This window comes from Oryctolagus cuniculus, chromosome 4, assembly GCF_051225735.1.
Source record: "Oryctolagus cuniculus isolate XC-2025 breed Fujian yellow rabbit chromosome 4, ASM5122573v1, whole genome shotgun sequence".
NCBI lineage: Eukaryota > Metazoa > Chordata > Mammalia > Lagomorpha > Leporidae > Oryctolagus > Oryctolagus cuniculus.
The window spans coordinates 160,338,150-160,363,384 of NC_142870.1; the positions used below are offsets into that span (position 1 = coordinate 160,338,150).

Below are 25,235 nucleotides of genomic sequence, written 5' to 3' on the forward strand. Positions count from 1 at the left end.
TCTGTCTTGGATTTTCAAGCGAGGCAGGCCTGGGTTCAAGTTTGAATTCAGCCACTTACTGTGCAACAGCAGAGTAGTCACCTAACCTCTCTGAGCTACAGTTGTTTCTATGGTGAAGTGATGATAAAGTCATGCCTACCTTACTGGGTGTTTTGAGGTTTATGTGTAATGTTTATAAAGAACTTGGCACATGACTTTGTACACTCTCAATAAATAGCAGGTGCTGTGTTTATTATGATTGCCATTATCTGTTTTGTCAGCATTGTATATCACAGTGTGAAGGTGGAGGCTTTATTTACCACGTTTAGGTAAATTATTCTAACACTTTTTGCAGCTGGCTAATAAAAGAGGGATTAAGCCATCCTTGACCAAGTCAAACCCATTTGTTCCCAGAGGTGATCTGATTCCATTTACTTCTACTACAGGAAATCTAAGCTGCTGAAATCTAGCGAATGAAATAACTTTGGGTTTCAAAGACACCCTGGCCTTCCAAGAATTTCCTAAATTATGGAACCATTATAATACGTGTACTGCGGAGTTTTCATGTAGCATGTGCAAGATGCGAGGATTTATATCCAGTCATGTTTAAGACAATATCTCTGTTAACACACTGGAGCCTTCCCAGATGGCCATGAATGACACCTAATAGGTATCAGAGTTTACCTCTAACACTGGTTGCCATCTAGCCATTAGAAACAATCTTGAGGAATGGTGTGCAATGACACATGATCATGTTCATCATACATTAAGTAAGAACAGCAGTCCACAAAACTTTATGAAGTCTGATCCTGCTCTTGAACCAGAATGAGCACAGAAATTGCTGGAAGAAAACACATCAATATTTCAACAATGGGTGTCAAGATTATGAGTGGATTTCTACAATGGTCATTTATTGCCTTTGTGATCAGAATAATAACAAAAAGGCATTAAAAACAAATGGTAAATAATTAAAAACTTATCATCAATTGGGTTCAAGGCCAAGACACAGGCATATAATTTTTTAAAGATTTATTTATTCATCCATAGAGAGGCATACTGATGGGGTAGGAGCAGGAGACATACACACAGAGACAGAGAGAGAAAGAGAGAGAGAGAATCATTCATCTGTTGGCTCACTCCCAAATGGCCACAACAGCATAACAGCTGGCTGGGCCAGGCTGAAGCCAGGAGACAGGAACTCCATCCACGTCTTCCACATGGGTGGTGAAAGGCCCAGTCCTTGGGCCATCTTCTGCTGCTTTCCTTTAACAGGGAGCTGGATCAGAAGTGGAGCAGATGAGACTCTGAAATGGGCTGCTGGTGTTGCAAGCTGCAGCTTTAACCCACCGCGCCACAGTGCCGGCCTGACGGGAGTATTTCAATAATATCCTCAGACAAGTTCCTGTCCCTCGTCAGAGCCAGATGCTGATCCTAGGAACTGAGAAGTTGCAATTAGATGATCTCTATGTCCAGCCTTGTATTCTAGAATATTAACCTGATAATCATCTTCTAAAGTCCCTGCTGACACTATGTTTGTCAAGGCACAGATAATTATGTTACAGTTACATGAAGTGAGTTTCTGCCATGTGTTTCAGGGTATTTTTTTTTACACTGGCCCACCCAATGGTAAGTGGTACCACAAGAGGGTTGTTGGGGGTAGGTCCTTTTATTTTCAATAATTCCTGTATTGTTGTTTTTTTTTTAAATAAGAATGTTATTCCTTTTAATTAAGAACAAAATGAAACAAATCATTTGAAACAGGTAAGGGGTTCAACATCAAAATGAGCTCACAAATAAGCTACACCATGCCACATAGTACATAGTGCACCTTTCAATGGATTAACACTTCATTTGATCTAAGCACATCAATCAAACACACACACACACACACACACACAACTGACAGCTACAGTCCTGGAATGGAAGACCCAAGTTGAACAAAACAGACCCTTGTTATGAAAAAATGGTGGTTTTCCAAGGAAATTCTCAGAAGTGAAGAAAAACTGCTTGATTAAATTGGAACTATCATTCACTGTGTTTGAAGAGCAAGGCTTTGTTGAGATCATAGTCCTGGTCCAAACTATTCAATATTAGGAAAATATTTATGCAATTAAAGTTAGTTGACAGTAACTAGTAGCAAGGAAATCCATTGACTTGAAGCCTCAAAATCCAAACAGTACAAAACATGCTTTAAACTGCTACCTGTGGGCTCTGTGTTTAAAATGCATGTGCAAAATCCCGCTCTCCATGAATCCTGAAAGATAGAAAGGGCAGAACATTCTTTTGTGCCTGCCTGGATGGGTTCTTCCCCTGGAACCAGTGGGCTCTCCCACTGCTAATGAGACCTTTTCCTCGAGCTGCTCCTCAAATGGCACCGGAAGCCAGAAGCAGTGACCCAGAAGCCTGGGGAAATACCCTGGTTCTCAGGCTACAGCCCCACCCTCTTCTGGGCACGGCACCCAGGTGAGTGGAGCTGGTACCCAAAAGCTGAGCAGCTTCCATGCATGGGGGAAGAAGGATTTTCCACCCACGCCATGCACCTCGCGCCCGTTGCAGCTGTAGGGTTACACAACTTGGCTTCCCTCCTGGACTCTGGGGAAGACGCATCCCACAGGATCTACTTGAGACCTACTATTGAACAAAGAGATCCGATTGGCCTGATTAGTAGGAACATGGTGCTGCTGCTTGTAGCCAAGGCCAGTGAAGAGGAGAGCGGGGGGAGTATCTGGAACCTAACAGTATTATTCCCGTGAAGATTTCTCCGTAACTTTGTTCCTCGAAAAAGTTAAAATGACTATCTTCACAGCATCTCAAACTTGATAATTATGTCTTAGAGCCCCGCTGATACTATATTTGTAAAGGCATGGGTCACGATGTTACTGTTACATGAAGCCAGTTTGAAAATAAAACAAGCAGCAGGTGTTTAGCATTGTAGGTAAGATGCCATTTGGGACACCTTCATCCCATATCAGAGGACTTGGAGTCAAGTCTCAGCCCTGCTCCCGATTTCAACTTCCTCCGTATGCACATCCCCTAAGGAAGTAGTGACGGCTCAAGTAGTTGGGATCCTGCCACCTGTGTGGGTGACCTGCATTGAGTTCAGAGCTCCTGACTTCTGCTTGGCTGAGCTCCTGCCTGTTGTAGGCATTTAGGGAGTGAAACAAATGGATGGGATCTCTCTCTCTCTCTCTCTCTCTCTCTCTCTCTTCCCCCTCTGTCTCTGCCTCTCAAATAGACTAAAAAAATGAAATAAGTTGCTTAGGGAATTTTGACCATAACTAGAAATCACATCAAGCAGTATACTTGATTGGGACCTAGAGTTTCATTGCAAAGAAACTACTTCCCAGGAATCAGGAATTAGGGAGGCGACTGGGAAGCTGTCAACAAGCACTGCCAACAGTTCTCTGAGTATTAGCGAACACTCATCAGTGCAGAGTTACTCATTTAGGTCATAAGGCCACCACTTAGGACACATACAGTAATCTGTTAAGTGCTATCCTCTTTGAGAGAGCTACTGACACTTGAAAAATGCATAAGAACATCCTTAAGAAATCACTGCATTAGCTTGGTAAATAGGGCGTCTTTCAACACAAATGCATGGATAAAGATAATTGCTATTAAACTGTGGTCAAATTATCCTTAGTGATATTATACTCTTTTTACGTCTTGTGCTAATATCTCTTTTTATCTAATATGAATATTGCCATTTTGGCTTCGTTTTAATTAGTATTCCCTTGACAAATCTAGTTCCAGCCCATTACTTTCAAATATTTTGAGTCACCATATTTTAGGTCTGATGCTTATAAATAGTACATAGCTGGATTTTACATATTTATGAAATCGGTAGTCTTTGTCTTCAGATCAAAGAGTTTGATTCATTTATCCTTATTATCATTAAATCTATACTTGCACTTATTTCAATGATCTTATTTTGTTGTAGTTTTTGACTGGTCATATCTTTCCTCTGGCATTTTTTTTTCTCTTTCCTGTTATCTATTGAATTGCTTTATTGAGTTTTCTTTATTCTCTTCCACTGGCTTGTGAGTTAAACATTCTATTTCTATGAGGATTATCTCTAAATGTGTAAAAAACTCTTAAAAAATCATTATCTCTAACCTTCCCTAAAATAAATCAAAGATTGTGAAAGATATTACTTCCATTTCTTCCCATCCATATTATTCTAGTAGTTCTTCATTATTATTTTTAAGAAACACTTATCAAAAAATAGTTTGTTGGGGCTGGCACCATGGCTCACTTGGTTAATCCTCCACCTGTGGTGCCGGCATCCCATATGGGCACCGGGTTCTAGTCCTGGTTGCTCCTCTTCCAGTCCAGATCTCTACTGTGGCCCGGGAGGGCAGTGGAGGATGGCCCAAGTGCTTGGGCCCCTGCACCCGCATGGGAGACCGGGAAGAAGCACCTGCCTCCTGGCTTTGGATTGGCGCGGCGCTGGCCATAGTGGCCATTTTGGGGGTGAACCAATGGAAGGAAGACCTCTCTCTCTCTCTCGCTGTGTAACTCTATCTGTCAAATTAAAAAAGTTTGTTGTTGTTTTACCAACAGTGCTTGTGTAGATTTCCCTTTCTGGTGGGCAGTGCTTGGGTTTACTTTCTTGTCCTGCATTGTATCCCTCCTGTCTTGGTTAATTCTCTGCTCTCACATGTGTCTCTTAGTAGTTCCCCCAGCAAGGGTGTGTGAGGGGTTAATTAGTTCAGTGTCATTTATCTGAAGACTTTTAATACATTCTCAGTTTTGAATCATACTTTAGTCAGTACAGTACGTGGGGTTCATGATTTAGCCCAGCAGTTTGAAAAACACATTCCACTGCTATCTAGGTTCTTCTGTTGCTGATGAGAACGTAGCTAGCTGTTTAATTGTGAGTTGCTTGTATCCCCTCCTCACAGCCTTTACATCTGCTTGGTTGCTTTTCTATATCCTGCCTAGGACTTAAAGTGTCCCTTCCACTTGAACTGCTGTGTCTGACCTCCAGGCTACATGATTTCATCTCCACTTCAGGATTGTTTTGCTTATCTAAATCTAAACTATTCTTTAACAAGACTTCACAAATTTTTTTTTGGTTCTTATTCTAACCAAATTTATTCTGGCAATCAAGTGTTGGATAAATGTTATAGGATTTGTTACGAAAAACTACTACCTCGTTTCCCCCTCCTACTTCCCCCTCCCTGGGGGAGATAACCACTCCAAGTTCTTTCATTTATTTATGGAAAGCGCCCTTTACTTCCAAGTCCATAATAACATGGACCATATTACATGACATTTCTGTTTCAGCCATCATTTATTTACTCCCTTCTACGGAGAATGAGGAAACATCTCGGTTCTTTCCCTGCCCACCACGCACAACGACCTTTCTCAAGTAGTTAATTAGCTGTTATTGAGCTCCTTCACCCGTACCTGATACTTCTCTTATTAAGATGTTGAAGGGCAGGCGTTTGGCCTAGTGCTTAAGACACCAGTTAAAGTGCCCACATCCCACATCAGAATACGTAGGTTTGGTTTCCACCTGTGTTTCCTGACTTCAAGTTCAGCCTAATGCAGACCCTGCGAGGCAGCAGATGATGGCTCAAATATTTGGGTTCCTGCCAGGACACCTGTATTGATTTCCCAGTTCCCAGCTGCAGTACAGCCCCACCCCTAACCATTACAGGCATTTGGAGAGTGAAACAGGGGGTGGTAACTCTTTCTCTCTCTCTCTCTCTCTGCTTCTCAAATAAAACTTCATAAAAATGTTATTGATCTGCCTAACCTGATCCTTCGATTATCTGGGTTTTCTCCTATTTACTGTTTCCATCTATTCCCTCTCCTTTCTGGATGATTGTCTCCACTTTCCCGTTCATCTCATCAATTGATATTGTTGGGCAAAGTCTAGGGTACCTCAATCAGTATCTTTACATCTTTCTACTTGAGTTTCTCAGATTTCTCTTAGAAGACTTGTTTGACTACTGCCTAGACCCTAAAGGCTTGGCTGGTGGAGTTCTGAAACCGAGCGGTAGAAGAGGCCGGCAGGTTTCTCAACCACATCTGGAGGTCCTCAATCTAGCAACACACACACACACACACACACACACACACATCCCAGTGCCTTTGCCAGGCTGACTATGCTAATCATTCAAAACAGATAAGCATCCCTTCCTCCGTGCTGTCTGCTCTCTTCTCTTAGGTAGACACCCCTGCTGAGCCATCTCAGAACTGCTGTCTGCTCCTGTCTCTTAGGTAGACACCCCTCTCAGCCATCTCAGAACTCCCTCTTTCTTAGCAGAAGACAAGCCCGCGGCTCTGCAATTGCTTCATGAACCATCTATACTCCTCCAGAACCAGCTAAACTCATCTTGGATTCTTGAGCCCACAGCACAGTTACTAACACAGAATAAGCTCAATAGTTGCATGCACTATTAATTAGTATCTACAGCAGCCTAATTGAGAGCTGCTCCTACATGCAGGAGCCACAGAGAAGCCAAGAAAGCAACTCAAGTGAACTCCACGGTCATGGGCCTTGGGCATCAACATCAGCCTCATTGTGCAACCAACCAAGGAGCCCGGCACAAGCCTGTCCTTCAGATGTCTCAGACGTTTACATGTGTAAACCAGAGAAAGCATCCAACTTAACCTTTTGAGAGCATACTGAAACATCTAAGAAAATGATTACCATCGCTTTAAAATAGGACAGTGTCAGATAAAGGCAAAATTCAAGATACATAGTTACAAAGGAAAACTGAGGTGCAAGAAAATCAAGTAATACATAGCCAGAGAAGAACACAATTTATTAACTTGTGTGGAGGGAACTTCTGAAGAGCAACAAACTATGCACAGGTGTCTGTGCCTGTGACAAGTGAGGGATGAGGAAAGAATGGAAAAGCGGTTTGGGTAGCGTATTTTTATAGCTGCCTTTGCTGTGACAGGCAGAACTGCTCAGAATCCACATAAAGCTTCAAGCAAGAAAAGGCAGACGGTAGATCAATCTGATGAGGACTGACACCTGCAGTGAAGGAAGCCAGCACTTTCTAGAGCTGTAGAACTTCAGTCACTGTGTTCACCAGTCCAGCCTCCTCCTGCAGCCCAGCAGGCAATCCATGACTGTCCTTAGAAAGGGTTGTGTCCATGACCGTCCCTTCTAGAAGCCCATTTGGACTCCAAGACAGCCCCAGGCTGGCACATTCCTGGATCCCATCCCTGAGAGGTAGGTCTGGCTGCTCTTGAGTCGTATGAGAGGCACACCAACTTTACCCAGGCTGTCACAGAAGCCTAATGCCCTGTTTTAACAATGAAGTGACTGAGTCACAGAGACGTTGGTGATGTTAGTAAGAACTCACAGCCAAGCATCAGAGAGGAGCCCACAGTGTAGAAGCAGTGCTGTGCAGTATCTAAGAATGTGGACTCCAGGTGACAACCTGGATTTGGATCCCAGTTCCACGGGGTGCTGGCTATGTGACCTTAGGAAGGTGGTTCAACCTCTCTGATCTACCCTAGGGTCGTTATGAGTGTTATAGGAGTTAACAGATGTAAAATATTTGGAACAGTGCCTGGTACTTAGTAAGCACCAAAGCACTGTTTATTAAATATATAAAAGGGGGCCAGAACTATGAATCAAAGCCAGGTTGATCAGCATCCAATGTAGATGCTCTTAACTAAGACTCTTCAACATGTTGATCTCACACGTGTCTGAAGGCAGCAACTTTCTCTCCTCCATCTGCTCCTCTTTCCTCAATGGCCCTGAAATTCCCAGAATTCTTCCCAAACTTTCTGCATCATGTCCTGACTGAAAGAGCGGGACTGAAAAATTACTACAATTCTTCAGCACAGGACAGTAAAACGATTGCCTCCCTAGATATGAGCAACATTGCTCCTCCCGCACAGTCGTTTCCAAGGCAACAGTTCCGGGAGCCTCAGTGGCATCTGTAAACTTGCTTGAGAAGTAAATTCTGCGTCTGCACCCCAGACCTTCCAAGGCACCAACTCTGGGGGTGCAGCCCAGGGCTCTGCAGCCCAGTTTTCACAAACTTTCTAGATCACAATGCAGCTCAAGGCTGAGACATATGGTGGAGGCACTCACATCGATCTTCAGTTTATGTTAATAGGATCATGGGGTAGTCTCTCAGAATCTGGGCCTCCAAGATGTAAAGTGGTGGTTTCAAATCCTCCTGCTGACCTTCTCGATTTAGACTCACTGTTCCAAACCGGCAAACTCTGAACGCACACTCTGAACGTGGTCTTTGGGTTCACCCCTCTAGCTTTGTGCCCCTGAACTTTTGATAAGCCTGCCATTCGTGTCTTCATGATGTCCCTCACAACATCCACAGAGAAGGCTGGGCAGAAAGCCAGAGGTCCTTGGCAGATCATGCCTCCTCCAGCCGGCTGCTAATCCATGGAAACGCCCCAGACATATGGTTGTTGAACTTGTGAAATTTCCTATCAGCAGCCTGCGCATCTCCATCTTGTTCAAGGGGACACCATGCGAGATTTGGAATGCTCTAAGAATAAAACTGAGACAAAAATCCTTATGTGCAGAGAAGTTATGGATATTTATCTTAAACTCCCCTTTGTTTCTTCCCTTATCCAAATCCTCCCTCTCCCACAGCCAGGAGAAAACAGCATGGAAGCCTCTGAAAACCTTCCAATCACAGGCATAGCTCTGTGAAGACCAGTTTCTTTTTCAGGTAGTCCTACTCTTCATAATTCTACATGGTAAGCAATATTTTTAAACAAACATTGTTATAGAATTGGAAATTGAAACTCAAAGAAGTTAGGCAACTTTTCCCAAGATTACATCGGCTAATTAGTAGGGGCACCCATTTTTATATTCCTGTCTGTCCACTTAGGTTCACACTGCCCGCTATGTTATATTAACATAAGCGAGACTGTACTGGATGTGGAGGGATAGATAAAGATGTTCAGAAGATATTTCAGACCCTCACAGCCTACCCTTCATTCCAGACAATGCTAAAACTCAATTACTGACTGTCCAAATAACACAGATCCCAGCTATCTGAATGGTATGCATCATCTTGAAGCATCTAATGAGATCTGGCCCTCAGTCTCTTCTGCAGGAATCTCTAAGGTGTGCAGGTACCACTGGCCACAACTCATGGTGTCCTGGAGATGACCAGTCTCTAAGTAAGAATGTCAACTCTGCAACAGGCAGTAACACAAAGCCAATTGTCTCCTCCTACTCTCTCTGCCAGTCTTGGCAAAGTCAAGTCCTGGGCTTGCTGAAGGAGGTGATTCATCTCTGTATGGAAAGAATGCCAAAACCAACTGTACAAAAGATTTCTTTCTTCACATCCTTACGTTCTGAGGTCTTGATAGTCACCTACTGTATTGTAAGTTACAATCAGCTTCCAGGTTTGATGGGCAGTTTACGTAATAATGAAAGTAAACGCCATTCAGGCCTTTTCATGGGTAGATTTCAAGACAGTCCAATCAAATTGACTGGCAGAAGACTCAGTTCTTCTTGGTGAAATAAACACAGGTACTGGAGACCACCAAGAGCAGTTTTATACTTTTGTACACTCTGTCAATTCTTCTGTCTTCTGAGGTTTGCAGAGCCATGGAGTTTGCCTGTGATTCCCCACCTGCCTTATCCTCTCATTGACAATCTATTTGCTCTCTGTTCTTCATGCAAAGGGAATGGCCAGAGCTTCCCAATAGGGTGAGTATTGAGATTGAGAACTAGAATAGACCATGAACGTGATAAATCACACAAACACAATTTCAACACATTAAAATATAACTGAAAATGTTGTCTGCCATTTTATTTTGAGAACTGGGCATGCTTTGGAAAGAGTTCCAACCATTGTTGACACTTCACTGCTTAAAGTACTATGATTATACATTTATACATAGTCTCGAGACACAGAAAACCAAAAGAGACAACCTAAAAGTTCACGATATGCTTTGTTTTACATGCTACTACTCCCAATCTGTCAGGAAACGCTTACATAGTTGCCTTGATCCACAGAGGAATTTTCCAATTCCCTGTTGAAAGAATTCTTCAGAACAAGTACAATATCCATTTAAAAAGTACAACACATAAAGCTACAGGTAAGATAATGGTGTGGGCCCAGTGTTGTGGTACAGGGGGTTAAGTGGCTGCCTACATCACCAGCATCCCACATGGGCCCCGGTTCATGTTCTGACTACTCCACTTCTTGTCCAGCTTCCTGCAAATGCACCGGGAAGGCAGTGGAGGATGCCCTAAGTGCTAGGCTCTTCTACCCATGTGGGAGACCTGGAAGAAGCTCCCAATTTCTGCCTGGCCCTGCCTCATCCATTGTAGTCATTTGGGAAGTGAACCTCTCTCTCACACTCTCCCTCCCTCTCTACAGTGGCTCTGCCTTTCAAGTAAATAAATAAAAGGAAAGAAAAGATAATGGTGCAATATCTTGAAAATGTAATCTTCATCAGGTATGGAGATAGGGTAAGAAAACACATTCACACAGCCCATCCCTCTCCCATTTCTCTTCTGTAGCAGGCATTACTAATCAATCACAACACTCTTTATTGCTAACCCCAGAAGTCTGGCCTTATACTTTTTAAACACATTAGCCCTAATAACCGCAAAACCTACTGGAGTTGACAAAAAACTACTTGCTACCCTAAGCTTTGGAACAGTTCGACCAGAATTTGTATGATTAATGGTTACTTTTTTAGTTCAAGTTTCTTATGCAAGGGAAAAAATAACCAGTATAATAATTTAAATACATATTACTTTCATCAAGGATGCTGCCTTTAGTACTTTTTTAAAAAATCTATAATTTTTGATGGATCTGAAGATAGCTGCAGACCATGCATGCTACATGTAGCTAACCATGGAGGAAGTATGGAGGAAGTTCAAACTTCGAACATTTACAGACTGGAAGAGTTCATCCAACTGTGTGGACTTGTTTCAGATGGGTGCATGCAGACACACTTGCTTTTCTTATTAATTTGAAAAGTATATATGAAATCTGTCCAACATACTGTAGACAGAATGACTTACTACAATCAACTGCACTTTTTTAATCAAAAGAACATTATATCTATGATAAATCACAAGAGGAAATCACTACACTAATGTGTGGTTTTCTATAGCCAATGTTCTAAAAACATCATGTTCTCTTTGGCACAGACCTCTTAATTGGTAATGTTCTCATTAATCTTGACAGCAACAGCACTACTTTATATTACTTTAACCATTGTACCATCATGCTACAAGAAACCAGAGCTTGAAATATGATTTTAGGGACTTTGTCTTCAAATTAGCAAAAACCTGCTACAAATACATTATGACCGATATGAACAGCTACAATCCAATATTATTTGAATTAATGTTTTATTTTGTAAAATAGAAATGCAATTTGTGAACAAGTATAAAATGATCAAACACAATGTGGAGGAATTTTAAACTAATTCAATTAGAAATAAATGTAAACAGTTATTCCTTTATAATGTCTCCTACATTCTAATATTGATTTTCAAATTATATGTTTAATCCATATGTATCAGAATGGTATATATTCCATTAATATAATTTATAATTTATATTACATCCTATCTCACTTTTATATATTTGAAGGGTCTTCAAAAAGTTTGTGGGAAATGCATATTTTGCAAAAACTATGAATAGATTTATATTCTTTGTTTTTTTTTTTTTTATTTCAAAGAGTTACACAGAGAGAGGAGAGGGAGAGAGAAAGAGAGAGAGAGAGAGGTCTTTCATCCGATGGTTCACTCCCCAGCTGGCCACAATGGCCAGAGCTGTGCTGATCCAAAACCAGGAGTCAGGAGCTTCTTCCAGGACTCCCACGTGGGTGCCGGGGCCCAAGGACTTGGGCCATCTTCCACTGCTTTCCCAGGCCATAGTAGAGAGCTGGATCAGAAGTGGAGCAGCCGGGTCTCAAATTGGTGCCCATATGGGATGCTGGCGCTTCAGGCCAGGGCATTAACCTGCTGCGCCACAGTGCCGGCCCCTTAAATTTTTTTGAACCAAAGTAAAATTATCTTTCAATTTTTTAAGGTGAACTCTTTTTGAAACCCCAACATAGATAGATAGATGATAGACAGACAGAAAGAAACACAGACACACAAAGGTCAGGTCTGGCATTTGTTTCCACGTCTCTTCCACATTATTTGTATACATAATCCGAACAGGCCATTCCCTGGCAAAAACATGGTACTATCAATGATTAGTTTTGTAGCCAAGAAACTTTTTTTTTTCCGAATGAGCAAAACCATACTTTAACACTCACACATGATAGAGAACACTAGCTGTCTCATCTTTTATACCACGTAAATTTTTAAAGATTTATTTATTTATTTAGTTGAAAAGCAGAGACGGGGGAGGGGAGAGAGATATCTTCCATCCACAACGGCCAGAACTGGGCTGATCTGAAGCCAGGAACCAGGTGTTTCCTCCAGGTCTCTCATGTGGGTGCAGGGAACCAAGCACTTGGGCCATCCTACACTGCCATCCCAGGCTCATTAGCAGGGGGCTGAATTGTAAGTGGAGCAGCCGGGACTGGCGCTGGAGCCCATAAGGGATGCCAACACTGTAGGTGGTGGCTTTACAGGCTATGCCACAGTGCAGGACCCACATAAAAATATTTTTAAATTCTCTCCAAAACACAGCATTTTTCAAGAATGCAGACAGCCTCATTTTTTTAAATTTTGATAAAGCAAAGACTCTACCTAACCGATTTACTAATTATAGAAGAAAATGAATGAAACATATGCACAGTTTCTTAAAAGCATAATTAAAATCATGTTTATGAAAATACAACAGGGCCAGCACTGTGGTGCAGCAAGTTAAAAAGCCTTGGCCTGAAGCACAGTCATCCCATATGGGCGTTGGTTCTAGTCCCAACTGCTCCTTTTCCTATCCAGCTCTCTATTGTGGCCCAGGAGGGCAGTGGAAGATGACCCAAGTCCTTGGGCCCCTGAACCCATGTGGGAGACCTGGAAGAAGCTCCTGGCTCCTGGCTTCTGATCGGCGCAGCTCCAGCCGTTGCAGCCATCTGGGGAGTGAACCAGTGGAAGGAAGACCTCTCTCTCTGACTCTACCTCTCTCTGAAACTCTTTCAAATATATCAAATAAATCTTAAAAAAAAAAATACAGCTTTACATAACTGCTGTGCTTCTTTCTAAGGAATTTCATGAACATCAGAGACCCTGAGGTCTGTGGGCAAGTTCAGAAAGGGGATGAGCCAGTGGGGAGGCTCCAGGGAGCTGCTGCAGTCCTGGGGCAAAGGCACTTTCAAAGACAATTCAGGCGCTGGCACCGTTCCCGCCTGCGAGGTTGAAAGGCCTTCCCTGGAACCATGTCTCGGGCTGGCATTAGCACCTCCCGCACAGAGCCTCTCGATTTCAGCCTGAGGACTGGCTCTTCCCACACGTGGTGAAACCTGAGTCTGCAAGGGTGCTGGGAGGTACGGCGTCACTCAGGTTGGCACCAAGCAGTGACTTGGTCTCTGCCCCTTCCACGGGGTCTTTCCGTGTCCTCAAGGGTGACTGCTACAGACTCACAAAGGACGGGTTTGGCTGTTTGCTTACTAAATTTCTTTTGCACTCATTCAGGTGTGTGAATTTTACATCACAAAGAATCGGCCATTTCAGTGGCTGCCATCTTCGATCAGAGGGACTGAAACAGAAAATGAATATGAAAAATTTACTTTTGAAAATCTGCCACACTAAGTGAGTGCTGAAGAAATGTAAGTGATGAAGTTTCCAAATAATTTGTTGTAGCTGTGTAACATTTATGCTTCTGAAAACAATGAAACCTAAAACTGCACTGAAACCACGTTGGAACATCCTGTATATCTCAGAACCTAGGGAATTTCTTTTGGGTTCAAAATATTTATCCTCCTCAATTTACTGTGGTCAGCCTACACTTGTTTTCTTGGTGTTTTTCTTTGAAGATATCCTTTTTTTTTTTTTTTTTGAGATATTCTTTGATCAAGCATTGTTTTCTTTCTTTTTTTTTTTTGACAGGCAGAGTGGACAGTGAGAGAGAGAGAGACAGAGAGAAAGGTCTTCCTTTGCCATTGGTTCACCCTCCAATGGCCGCCACGGCCGGCGCGCTACGGCCGGCGCACTGCGCTGATCCAATGGCAGGAGCCAGGTGCTTCTCCTGGTCTCCCATAGGGTGCAGGGCCCAAGGACCTGGGCCATCCTCCACTGCACTCCCTGGCCACAGCAGAGAGCTGGCTTGGAAGAGGGGCAACCGGGACAGAATCTGGTGCCCCGACCTGGACTAGAACCCGGTGTGCCGGCGCTGCAAGGCAGAGGATTAGCCTAGTGAGCCGCGGCGCCGGCCAAGCATTGTTTTCTGATACCAAATGGAAATTGAAATTCTTGTTGTAATTACCTTGCAATTGATATAATTTTAACTTTCCTATCTGCTATTTAGAATTATCATTCAGGAACGTGAGCTGGAGATTATAATCTTATTATGTCAAGTGATTATGGAATGCATGCATTTGAACACAGAAGTACTTCAAAAAGCTCATAGAAAACAGAATTAGAAGATGTTTATTTTGGTGCAAAAAAAAATTGGAAATCCATGTAGGGATTTCCCATGAGCTTTTTAAAGACTCCTTGTGTGGATGGACTCGAAAGGGTTTCGCACCAAAATAAACTCACCTTTTAATTCTACTTTCCAGGAAATTTTTGAAGTACCCTGTACTCTAAAGAGAGATATTAAGTCTTTGTGACAGTGGTTGTCAAGATTACCTCTTTTTTCAAACTGTAATCCCATCAGAATTTCCCTTGAAGTCATTAGGCAGGACATATACATAAAGGCATGTGTGTATGTGTGTGTGTATGTGTGTTCACATTGTTTTAATGAAACAAACATTCAAAAAAAATGCAGGGATGAACAGTTGGCACAACAGTTAATACACCATTTGAGACACCTGCATCTTATATCAACGCACCTATGTACAAGTCCCAGCTCTACTCCCAAGTCCAGCTTCCTGTTAACGCACACCCAGGGAGGCACAGGGACTCAAGTGCTTGGGTTCCTGTCATTCACCTGATTTTGAAATCTGGATTGAGTTCCCAGCCCTAGGTTTTGGTTTGGTTCAGCCCAAACTATTGAGGGCATTTGAGAAGTGAACCAACAGATGGAAGCTCTGTCATCCGTCAGTCTCTGTCTGTCTGTCCATCTGTGCCTCTCAGCCTCTCAAATAAACAAACAAACAAACAAAAATGTGATATACCCTAATACTTATTATTTTAGTCCTTGCTACTTGAATTTGTTTTTGATCTTGACTCCTTATGCTAACTCCAGGTGCATTGATGTGTAACCAACTTTGAAAAATAATAAACAGGGCTGGCACTGTGGCGCAGTAGGTTAAAGCCCCAGCCTGAAATGCCAGCATCCCATATGGGCGCTGGTTAGGGTCCTGGCTGCTCTATTTCTCAGGTAGCTCTCTGCTATGGCCTGGGAAAGCAGCAAAAGATGGTCCAAGTCCTTGAGTCCTTGCATCCATGTGGGAGACCCAAAAAAAGCTCCTGGCTCCTGGCTTCAGATTGGCCCAGCTCTGGTCTTTGTGGCCATCTGGAGAGTGAACCAGCAGATAGAAGACCTTTCTCTCTCTCTCTCTCTTTCTCTCTGCCTCTGCTCTCTGTAACTCTGCCTTTCAAACAAGTAAGTCAATCTTAAAAAAATAAATAAATAAAAAACAATAAACAAGGACAGGCTTACCCCAATTACTCATTTTGGATTCTGCTTTTTGTTTTGTTGTTTTTGTTTCCTTTTCTGTTCACTTAAAAATAGAGCAGGGCCCTTCTCAAACCCTCAGATGCAGATGAATTCCCCTGGTGATCTTGTTATATTCAGATTCCTGTTCGGAAAAGCACCTGGCTCCTGGCTCCTGCCATCGGATCAGCGCGGTGCGCCGGCCGGTTCAGCTTCTGAGCTGAGCCCTATAATCTGCATTTCCAACTAGTTCTCAGTGGCATGGAGAAAGTCAGACAGAGAGAAAACAGAGAAAGGCAAAGAGGGGGGGAGGAATGGGGAGGGGTAGAGAGTGAGAAAGAGAAAGAGAAGGAATACGATTTCTGATGTCTGGGTAGAATGGAGTATGGGAAGATGGGACAGGAGGTGTATCAGGATCAAGTGGCAAAAATGTTCCAGATGCAGTGAAATAGAAACAGCTTTGGGGCTGCTGCGGAGGTGTAGAGACAAGCCTCTGCCTGCAGTGCCAGCATCCCATATGGACGATGGTTCAAGTCCTGGCAGTTCCTTTTCTGATCCAGCTCTCTGCTATGGCCTGGGAAAGCAGTGGAAGATGGCAAAAGCCCTTGGGCCTCTGCACCCATGTGGAAGACCCAGAGGAAGCTCCTGGCTCCTTGCTTCAGATTGGCGCAGCTCCGACCATTGCAGCCAATTGGAGAGTGAACCAGTGGATGGAGGACCTCACTCTGCCTCTCTTTCTCTCTGTGTGTAACTCTGACTTTCAAATAAATAAATAAATCTTAAAAAAAAAAAAGAAATAGCTGCAAAGGGACATGCCACCATCTTATAACTCATGCCACTGAACCTAGGAGCCTCGCCCTCTTAGCATTTCCACAGGACACGTACAGCACACACCCTCAGCCAAAGCACGCAATCCCAATCCCCTTCAACGAAACATCAGTGCTTTCCTACCCCTCTCCTCTTTGGCCTTTGCTGGACTTCCTTCCTCCAAAACATACCCCAGCCAAAACAACACAAGCAACACAGCCTATTTCTGAGGGCTCTCAGACTAGGAGCAAATTACCTAAAAACGTGGAGGATGGCTAGATCAGGCGAAGCAGGAACGGGTCAGCAAAAACTATGTTAAAAAAAAAAAAAAAAACAGCCAGCGCCACAGCTCACTAGGCTAATCCTCCGCCTGCGGCACTGGCACCCGAGGTTCTAGTCCCGGTCGGGGCGCCAGTTTCTGTCCCAGTTGCTCCTCTTCCAGTCCAGCTCTCTGCTGTGGCCCGGGAGGGCAGTGGAGGATGGCCCAGGTGCTTGGGCCCTGCACCCCATGGGAGACCAGGAGGAAGCACCTGGATCTTGGCTTTGGATCAGTGCAGCACGCTGGCTGTAGCGGCCATTGGAGGGTGAACCAACCGAAGGAAGACCTTTCTCTCTGTCTCTCTCTCTCACTGTCTAACTCTGCTTGTCAAAAAAAAAAAAAAACAAAAAAAACAAAACTATGCAATATTCATTTACGCTTCATTTAAGAAATTTAAACCCTGAAACTGGCTTGCTGAGGTGCACTGTCTCAGTGTGACAGGAATAAATTCTATCATTCAAAGCACAAATCCATAATTCTCAACCTTGACGCTAGAATTCTCCAACTAGAAATGCCCAGCCAGTCACTGCACCTGTTCCTGGTTGAAAATCAGGCTCTATACTTTCACCTCCAGGACTGGGGGTATGCCCACATTGACAAAGCAAACATCGTCTTAGCCGCGGTAAGTTATCCTTTCCATTGTCACTTTATGTACATACCTGGAGGGACAGAGACTATATTGCTCACCACTGCACCCTAGCATGTACCTGGCACATATCTGGTGCAGACAAATGTTTGATAACAGAAGAATGAATGGACGGACATAATTTTTAAACACAGTCTGTTCCCTCTTACTATATAATTTACCAGCTGATTTCCTGAGACAGTATTTGCTGCCCTGAATTGAGTAAGACCTTTGAAAAGGAAGCAAGATGGGACCGGCATTGTGGTTTACTCCATGCAACCAATTTTACAACTTTTCTAATAATAAAATGGGGCCAGTGTTGTGGCGCAGTCGTGATGCCCACATCCCATATCAGAGCAGCAGCTCAAGTCCCAGCTGCTCTGCTTCCCAGCCAGTTCCTTGCTAATGTGCTTGGGAAAGCAACAGAAGGAGGATCAAGCTCTTGGGTGTCAGTCACCCATGTGGGAGACCTGGATGGAGTTCGTGGCTAGCTCTGGCCTGGACTAGCCAGGGCTGTTGCAGTCATTTGGGGAGTGAACCAGCAGATGGAAGATCTCAATCTCTCTCCCTCTCTCTCGCTCTCTTTCTGTCCTTCACATAAATAAATAAATCTTTTAAAAATAAAAAGCTTATGGGAAGTAGAATTAAAAGCTCAGTTTATTTAAAAAGGAAAAGGAAAGAAGGTGAGAATAAGTGCATTACAGGGACTCACAATGCAGATGGAGAAGAAACAGGAGGAGAAGGGGGAGGGGAGAGGAAGAGAAACCGGGTCCTGGTTTCTGGGCAGCGTAGGGTATGGGAAGACGGGGCAGGAGATGCATCAGAGTGAAGTGAGGAACACATTCCAAGTTCCTAGATTTTGGAATGCCTCCTACTATCCCATGAGAACTAGGATCATAAAAAATGGGTCACTATAACTTATGAGAAGCTTAGGGGAGAGAGGGATTAATATTTGGAAGTAGGGGCTGGGCATTTAGCCCAGCAGTTAAGATGCTGTTTAAGACACCTGCATATAAGAGTTTCTGGGTTCAAGTCCTAACGCTGGCTCCTGACTCCAGCTCCTGTCTAACGCAGAGCCTTGGAGGCAGCAGGTGATAACTCAAGTACTTAGATCCCAACTGTCCATGTGGGAGACCTGGATTGAGTTTCCAGCTCCTGGATTTAGCCCAGGCAAGCCAGGCATCATTCATCATTGGGGGAATGAAACAGTAGATGGAAGATTTCTCTCTCTCTCTCTCCCTCTCTCCCTCTCTGCCTCTCTCCCAAATAAATAACTTTTCAAAAGCTATTTGGAACAGAAGCTTAAAGCAGTGCTTTCCAATGGAGATGGTTTTGCCCTTTAAGGGACATTTGGCAACACATGTAGACATTTTTGGTTGTCACAGCTGAAGGTGGAGGGGAGTGCTAATGGCGCTTGTCAGGTAGAATGCCAATGACAAGAAAATCTAAAGCATTGTGGATGCTGCCAGTGCCCTGACCACACACCTGTGCACACCACTTCCATGTCCACTGTATTGACTTCCTTTTTTAAAGATTTTATTTCTTTGCAAAACAGAGCAACAGAGAGAGAGAGAGAGAGAGAGAGAGAGAGAGATATTCCATCTGTTGGTTCATTTCTCAAATGGTTGCCTTCACCAGGGGTGCCAGGGCAAATCCAGGAGCCAGAAACTCTATCCAGGTGACCCACATGGGTGGCAGCAACCCAAGCACTTGAGCCATCATCTGCTGCCTCCCAGGCAGATTAGCAGGGAGGGGGAACAGCTGAGACTTGGACCAGCACTCCAATATGGGATACTGGTGACCGAAGAGGCAGCTTAACCGGCTGCACCACAATGTCGGCCCCTGCTTTGTCTTCTGATTGCTAACATCTGCCTTTCTTTGCCTGGTGGCTTGCTCTTGGCTACCCAACTGGAAGTCCGGAAATACCAGGACATCAGTCACCTCCAGAGGCAGCTCACCTAATGCTTGCAGGTTTTCTGAATGTGTACCCACTCCCTTGCCTCTTGGGTGGGACAACCACTGGGCTCTCTCCAAGGGCTCCCCATCGCTCCCCCAGCGGCAACTGGCTTGATAGTGCTTCCTTTATTGGCGCTGCTCCTTCCTTGGCTTATTCCATCTCCCTCCTATCGGTGTTTTCTTCACCTCCTAAAATATAACTCCTCCTAAAAATAACTTCCACGTGAATGTTCAGAGTTTGCCTCTGGGGAGCCCAAACAGATGGCAAATGTGTTAAAGGAATAGTAGGCTGAGGGTTACTCGATGATCACGTGATTCTGATGTACGTGCTCCCTGGGTCCACCGCCTGCCTCCCATGGGAGGGGTCCAGGAGTACTAGAGACTGGTCAGTGTTTGTATATTGGGGTCCCGAATCTTCAGAGTCCTTTGAAACCCAGGCTCTGGCCCCACTTCTTTCATTTGCTGAGAAACACAATTCCAGGCACGTCCCATGCTCTCCCATGGAGTGAATAAGCAAACCATATCTTTAGCTCATGAACTGTAGGGATCCACTGACTTGGGAGCACAAACCTAGCCTCGGTTGGTCTCCAACAGCCCTGAAGTCACAGTTGCACAGGAAGTTTCCTTAGTATCATCGCTGACTCAGAGAGGAGGGTCTCACTGCAGAGCTGGGAGGAGGCAAAGATGAATAGGAACAATGGCCCCGGTTCAAATGAAACTTGAATGAATTACCAGTGGGCATTGAAAACCACAAAACAGCAAAAATGAAACAGTTATTTCAAAACACTGCTAGACAATGAAGAAAAATGAACCATAAAACTCCCTCGGGGCGATGCCCAATCATTCAACCTACATGTAATGGAAATTCTACCAGGCTAAACATCTTAGGGAAAAAGATGGCCACAGAAACAGTTAGGAGTTGTGAAAGCTGTCACAGGAGCTCTACACCCAAGGGGCTCTTCACAAAAAGGAAACGTAAAGAGAGAAGTCGCCTGACACTTGCCAAACAATCTCAGAAAGTTGTTCCTGCAGAAACCTGAACCCATCTCCAAGGGAGGCCCTCACCGACCCGCTAGGGTCCGGCCACCAAGGCTGGGGTCTGTTCACAGTGAGTCCATCTCCTTGCACATCCTCTGCTTCTGGACTTTTCACTGGGTTCTGTCTCTGCAGAGAACATCCCCTCCAGGGTCTTGAATCCTTGCTAACTTAGCTGATGAGAACAAGAGTCCTTCTATCTCATTTCTTACACGTGTGGATGGCTTTCTGAAAGCAACAGTTTTTTGAAGGGAAAAGAGCAGCAGAGCTTTTCTACAGGACAACCTATTCCCTTATTTATAATGCAGGACAGCAGGGCCTTGTAAGTGTATATTCTGGTTCAGCTGAGGACACAGCATGGTTCGCTTTAAAATTAGATTCATCCTAATTATATGAAAACAGCCCGCGTGGGGTTGGCCGAAACATCAGAAAAGCATTACTCAGCACCTACCTACTGGTCCTGCCTTCCAGGCAGCACCAAACTTGATGAACACACAGTCCCTGCCCTCTTGGAACTTAAAATCTAGCAAAGAAATATCTCATTGACAAATATGCAGTCTGGACACTGAACAGTGGAGAAATAAATATAGTCAATGACAGCGCCTGTGCACACAGGGGTGAGGGGAACGTCCCTGAACTGGCATGTGACCGCAGGCACACAGACAGGAGCTGGGTCTCGACACTAACTGCCCAGGGCAGGGTTTCAGGAACTACTTGAATAAAGGATATTGGGAAGTGGGACTGACACATGGGCAGGGGAAAAGGCAGACTGGATGTCAGGGAGCAGAAACGTGAATGTGGCCAACAGACAGAGCAAGAACACAGGAGGGGAGGGGTGGCTGTGGACAAAGGAAGGGCAGTGCTTGGCTAAGGCACCACATTCAGCACGAATGGGACAGCCAAGTGGCGTTCCTGGGGCTGGGATTCTGTGCTGGTAACTTAACATCTCGTACTCTGCAAACCCTGAATGTCCACCACGAATCTCAACAACAACCACGGAACACGCTTCTTGGAGGCTGAGAAGTGCTAGGGCATCCAAAAATTAGACAGCTACCAGTAAACATATCATCAAAATTTAAAAGCAAATAAAAAAAACAAATGCCACAAAATGGTCAAGGAGATTTAGAGGCTGACTTTTGGATCTCTCTCTTTGATTGCTTGCCTTTTGGAAAGTATCACCCTGTATTTTCAGGGTGCAAATATACCCCATGCCGCCAATTTTACAGTTTTTATAATAATAAAAGGAGGGCTGGCTTTGTGGCACAGTGGGTTAAACTGCTGCTTCCAATGCCCGTATTCCATATTGGAAGAATGCTTTGAGTGACTCCCAGCTGTTCGGCTTCTGATACAGCTCCCTGCTAATGTGCCTGGGAAAGCAGGAGAAGATGGCCCAAGTCCTTGCACCCCTGCCGCGCACATAAGAACCTGGATGGAGTTCCAGGACCCTGGCTTTGGCAAGGCTCAATCCCAGCGATTGTGAGCATTTGGGGGATGAACCAGCTCTTGAAAGATCTCTGTCTCTCCTTCTATCTCTGTCACTCTGTTTTTCAAACATATAAATTTAATAATAATAACAAAATGATCATCAAATTTGTTCCCATGTATTGTGCACTCACCAGGCAATAATAAATCCTGGCTATGCAGTTTAAAGCCAATATCTCATTTACTCTATCCCACAGGGTTGTGATGTAAGTATACTAGATCCTCTGTATCTGTGGGGATCCATATCCATGGATTTAAGTGACTGTGAATCAAAAATAGTCAGAAAAAATGCACCTGCACTGGCTATGCACAGACTTTCTTGTTGTGTCATGATTCCCCAAACAGTCCACTCTAGCAATAATTTCCAAGGCATGCACATTGTATTGGGTATTGTAAGTAACCTAGAGAGGATTGAAAGGATACAGAGGGGTGTGTGGGGCTCATAGGTAAATACGATCCACTTTGCATAAGCGCTTGAGCATCTGTGCATTTGGGTATCTGCAGGCCTTCCTGAAACCAGTCCCTGAAGGGTAACAAGGGACGAGTCCATCCACACTCATGTGTGACAGTGCCTCCCGCTGTGCACTGCCAGAGTGAGTGTCTCCTTTGGTCGGAGTTATTTCAAGTCCCAAGTGTTTCTGAGGTTGCAATTAAAAAAAAAAAAAAAGATGTATTTATTTTTTGAAAGGCAGAGTTACAGAGAGAGAGAGAGAGAGAGAGAGATCCTCCATCCACTGATTTACTCTCGACATGATCACAACAGCCAGGACAGGGCCAGGTTGAAATCATCAGGAGCCAGGAGCTTCCTCCAGGTCTCTCACGTGGATGCAGGGGCCCAAGCACTTGGGCCATCTTCCACTGCTTTTCCAGGTGCATCAGCATGGAGCTGGACTGGAACTGGAGCAGCTGGGACTTGAACCTGAGCACTGTGGGCAGTGACTTCACCTGCTGAGCCACAGCGCCGGTCCCATGAGGCTGCAACCTTAGAGTGTTTTCTTCACCCAGCCACTGAGAGTTCCACAATCTGTACACCATATCAGTATTATTTCCATTGTACAGATGGCATGACTGAGGCACAAAGCAGTTCAGTAACTTGCCAGGGAGATCATGGCTAGGAGGTGGCAATGTCAAGCACACATTCCATCCTCCTTCCAATACTTGTGTGGATTTCCATTGCCTAGTCTACCATTTCACCTCCACCTACCTCTCTAGTGCCCAGGCTCTCAACTAATCCAGGACCCAGGACACCCAGCCTCATACCCTCCTGCAATCACTAGGTCAGTATGGGGATGGGTTTTTTATTCTGCTTGCTCCGTGATAGGAAATTAACACAGGACATCCCAGGAGCCCACGCTGTGGGATTCCTTGAGCCCCAGACACTCCAATCGTGGACCAGAAACAAATTGGGAATTGAGAACACTGCTTGTTCCTTATTGAACAATACCAATAATTACCTGAATTTTGTGCCTAAGTGCCATGTCAGGATTAACTTCCTAATACTGCAAGTTTAAATTTTCTCCAAAACATTTCAAAACATTTTATAAATACAGACTTGTAGCATAGAACATAGTCTTATCCAGGCCCATGTAAAGGCAAGGAACTTCTCATTTTTTCTTGTCCCAGGCACGATACTTCTTTTCCTTGGACAGTCTGACTTCTTAGTAACCTGATTGCAAGTGCGCTTTGTGTCCCCTTACTTCTCAGAATAAGGCATTTTAATAAAAGTTAAGTGATAAGGTTTCGGAGGGGTAAAATGTGCAGTTAGAAGGTGAGGGCCTGTTCTTTGCAGCACCCTCTATTACCCATGCCTCTCTCAGGTTTCCTTTCAGAGGAAACCTTTCTATAGACTTGGCTAAATATTTGATAAAGCACATTTATAATTTGGGAACAAAACACGCGAACATCCTTTTTGACTAAAAGACAAGGTGCTCCATGGTAGTAAACTATTATAGGATAAACACTAGAATAAATACTAGGAAAATTCTTTAGTCAAGATATTATGTAATGAGTCATTTAAATAGTCTAAAGCTCTTAAAACTATTCCAGGAAAATAGCTGCAATACCTCTGTCAACATACCAAGAACTAGCTCGGGCCTCTGCTCTCGGCATCTCAATTAAGGCATTTACTTTTTTTTTTAAAGGGGAACAAACATTGTATTAATAACTAATGATTAATATACTATTATTCTATATTGATCCAATGCAGTAATATTTTGAAGATATCAAATAAAATAAAATATGGTATTGAAACTTACTGGCTGCCTTTTACTTATTTATAATGTGGTTGCTAGAAGACTTTAGACTGTATGTTTGGTTGACATATTTCTGTTGAACAGCGCTGGCCTGGTGGGGATGAGCAAACTACAGTCTACCACCTGCTTTCATAAATAAAGTTTTATTGGTACACAGCTATGCCCATTTGTTTACAGATTGTCTACACTGCCTTCATACTACAATAGCACACTTGAGTGGTTTCAACAAAGACAGTTGTGTCCTGAAAAGCTGAAAATATTCACTACATGATCTATTACAGAAAGTGTTTGGCATTCCTTGGCTAAAGATAACTTTGAGATTATCTAATTCATTTATAATTACCACTGTATGACTAAGGAAGTTAAAGCTCAGATGAGCAAAGAGATTTGTTCAAAATACTTTCATTTCAGTGGTATTTCCATATACCATTGTCTCATTCATTCTCCACTTATCTCTCCTCTTGATCACTATAGAAGTAAAATCTCCATCAGGTAGAAAATCAATATGTAATCCTAAATGATGAAACACAACAATGTCAAAGTTATTTTAATGCAGGCATGCAGAAGTATGTTTCTGTTTGGCAGGGGAACTGTAGGGATATAAGTTGAATGTCGGACATACCCTTGGAGTTATATTTAACCATGGAAAGGCTGTGAGGTGGTCTTTAAGTTAAACTAACTCTGAAAACACTTTTAAGAGAATCTATCGTGTAATCTATTTGCAAATGAAACTTGAAATTCCCTCAAATGTAGAGCTAACCTGCTAAAAATATTCATTATTAGAATGAAATTAGAGAACTTTTGCCACATGTTGGAGGAAGTGAAATCTTTTCCCACAGACAGACCTGGATCTCTCAGGCAAGTTTTCCCAGGGTCCCTAACTTGGCTTGGCACCTCCAGTCTCCGTCTCACTCAAGACCTTCCCCCAAAGACTCCTCTAAGATACAAATCTGATTTTCTGAACATGCTTCAGCCTCCTCACGCTGTCAGGACAAAGTCCATCTTCCTGATTGTATCCGAACAATCCTCACCATCTGGTTCCAATAGCCTCATTTACTGTCCTTTGCATATCAGTCAGACCGAGCTCTG

At 43.7% G+C, this 25,235-nt stretch overlaps 1 protein-coding gene and 1 long non-coding RNA gene across 10 annotated transcripts in view; one reads left to right on the forward strand and one right to left on the reverse strand.

Moving 5' to 3' along the window:
- Positions 1-25,235, reverse strand: part of THRB (thyroid hormone receptor beta) — a 402,102-nt gene that overhangs the window by 367,327 nt on the left and 9,540 nt on the right. The window lies entirely within an intron of this gene.
- On the forward strand, positions 1,579-12,007 carry LOC149127194 (uncharacterized). The gene is made up of 2 exons (XR_016233329.1): positions 1,579-6,157; positions 6,211-12,007. It is a non-coding gene; the product is annotated as an uncharacterized LOC149127194 (long non-coding RNA).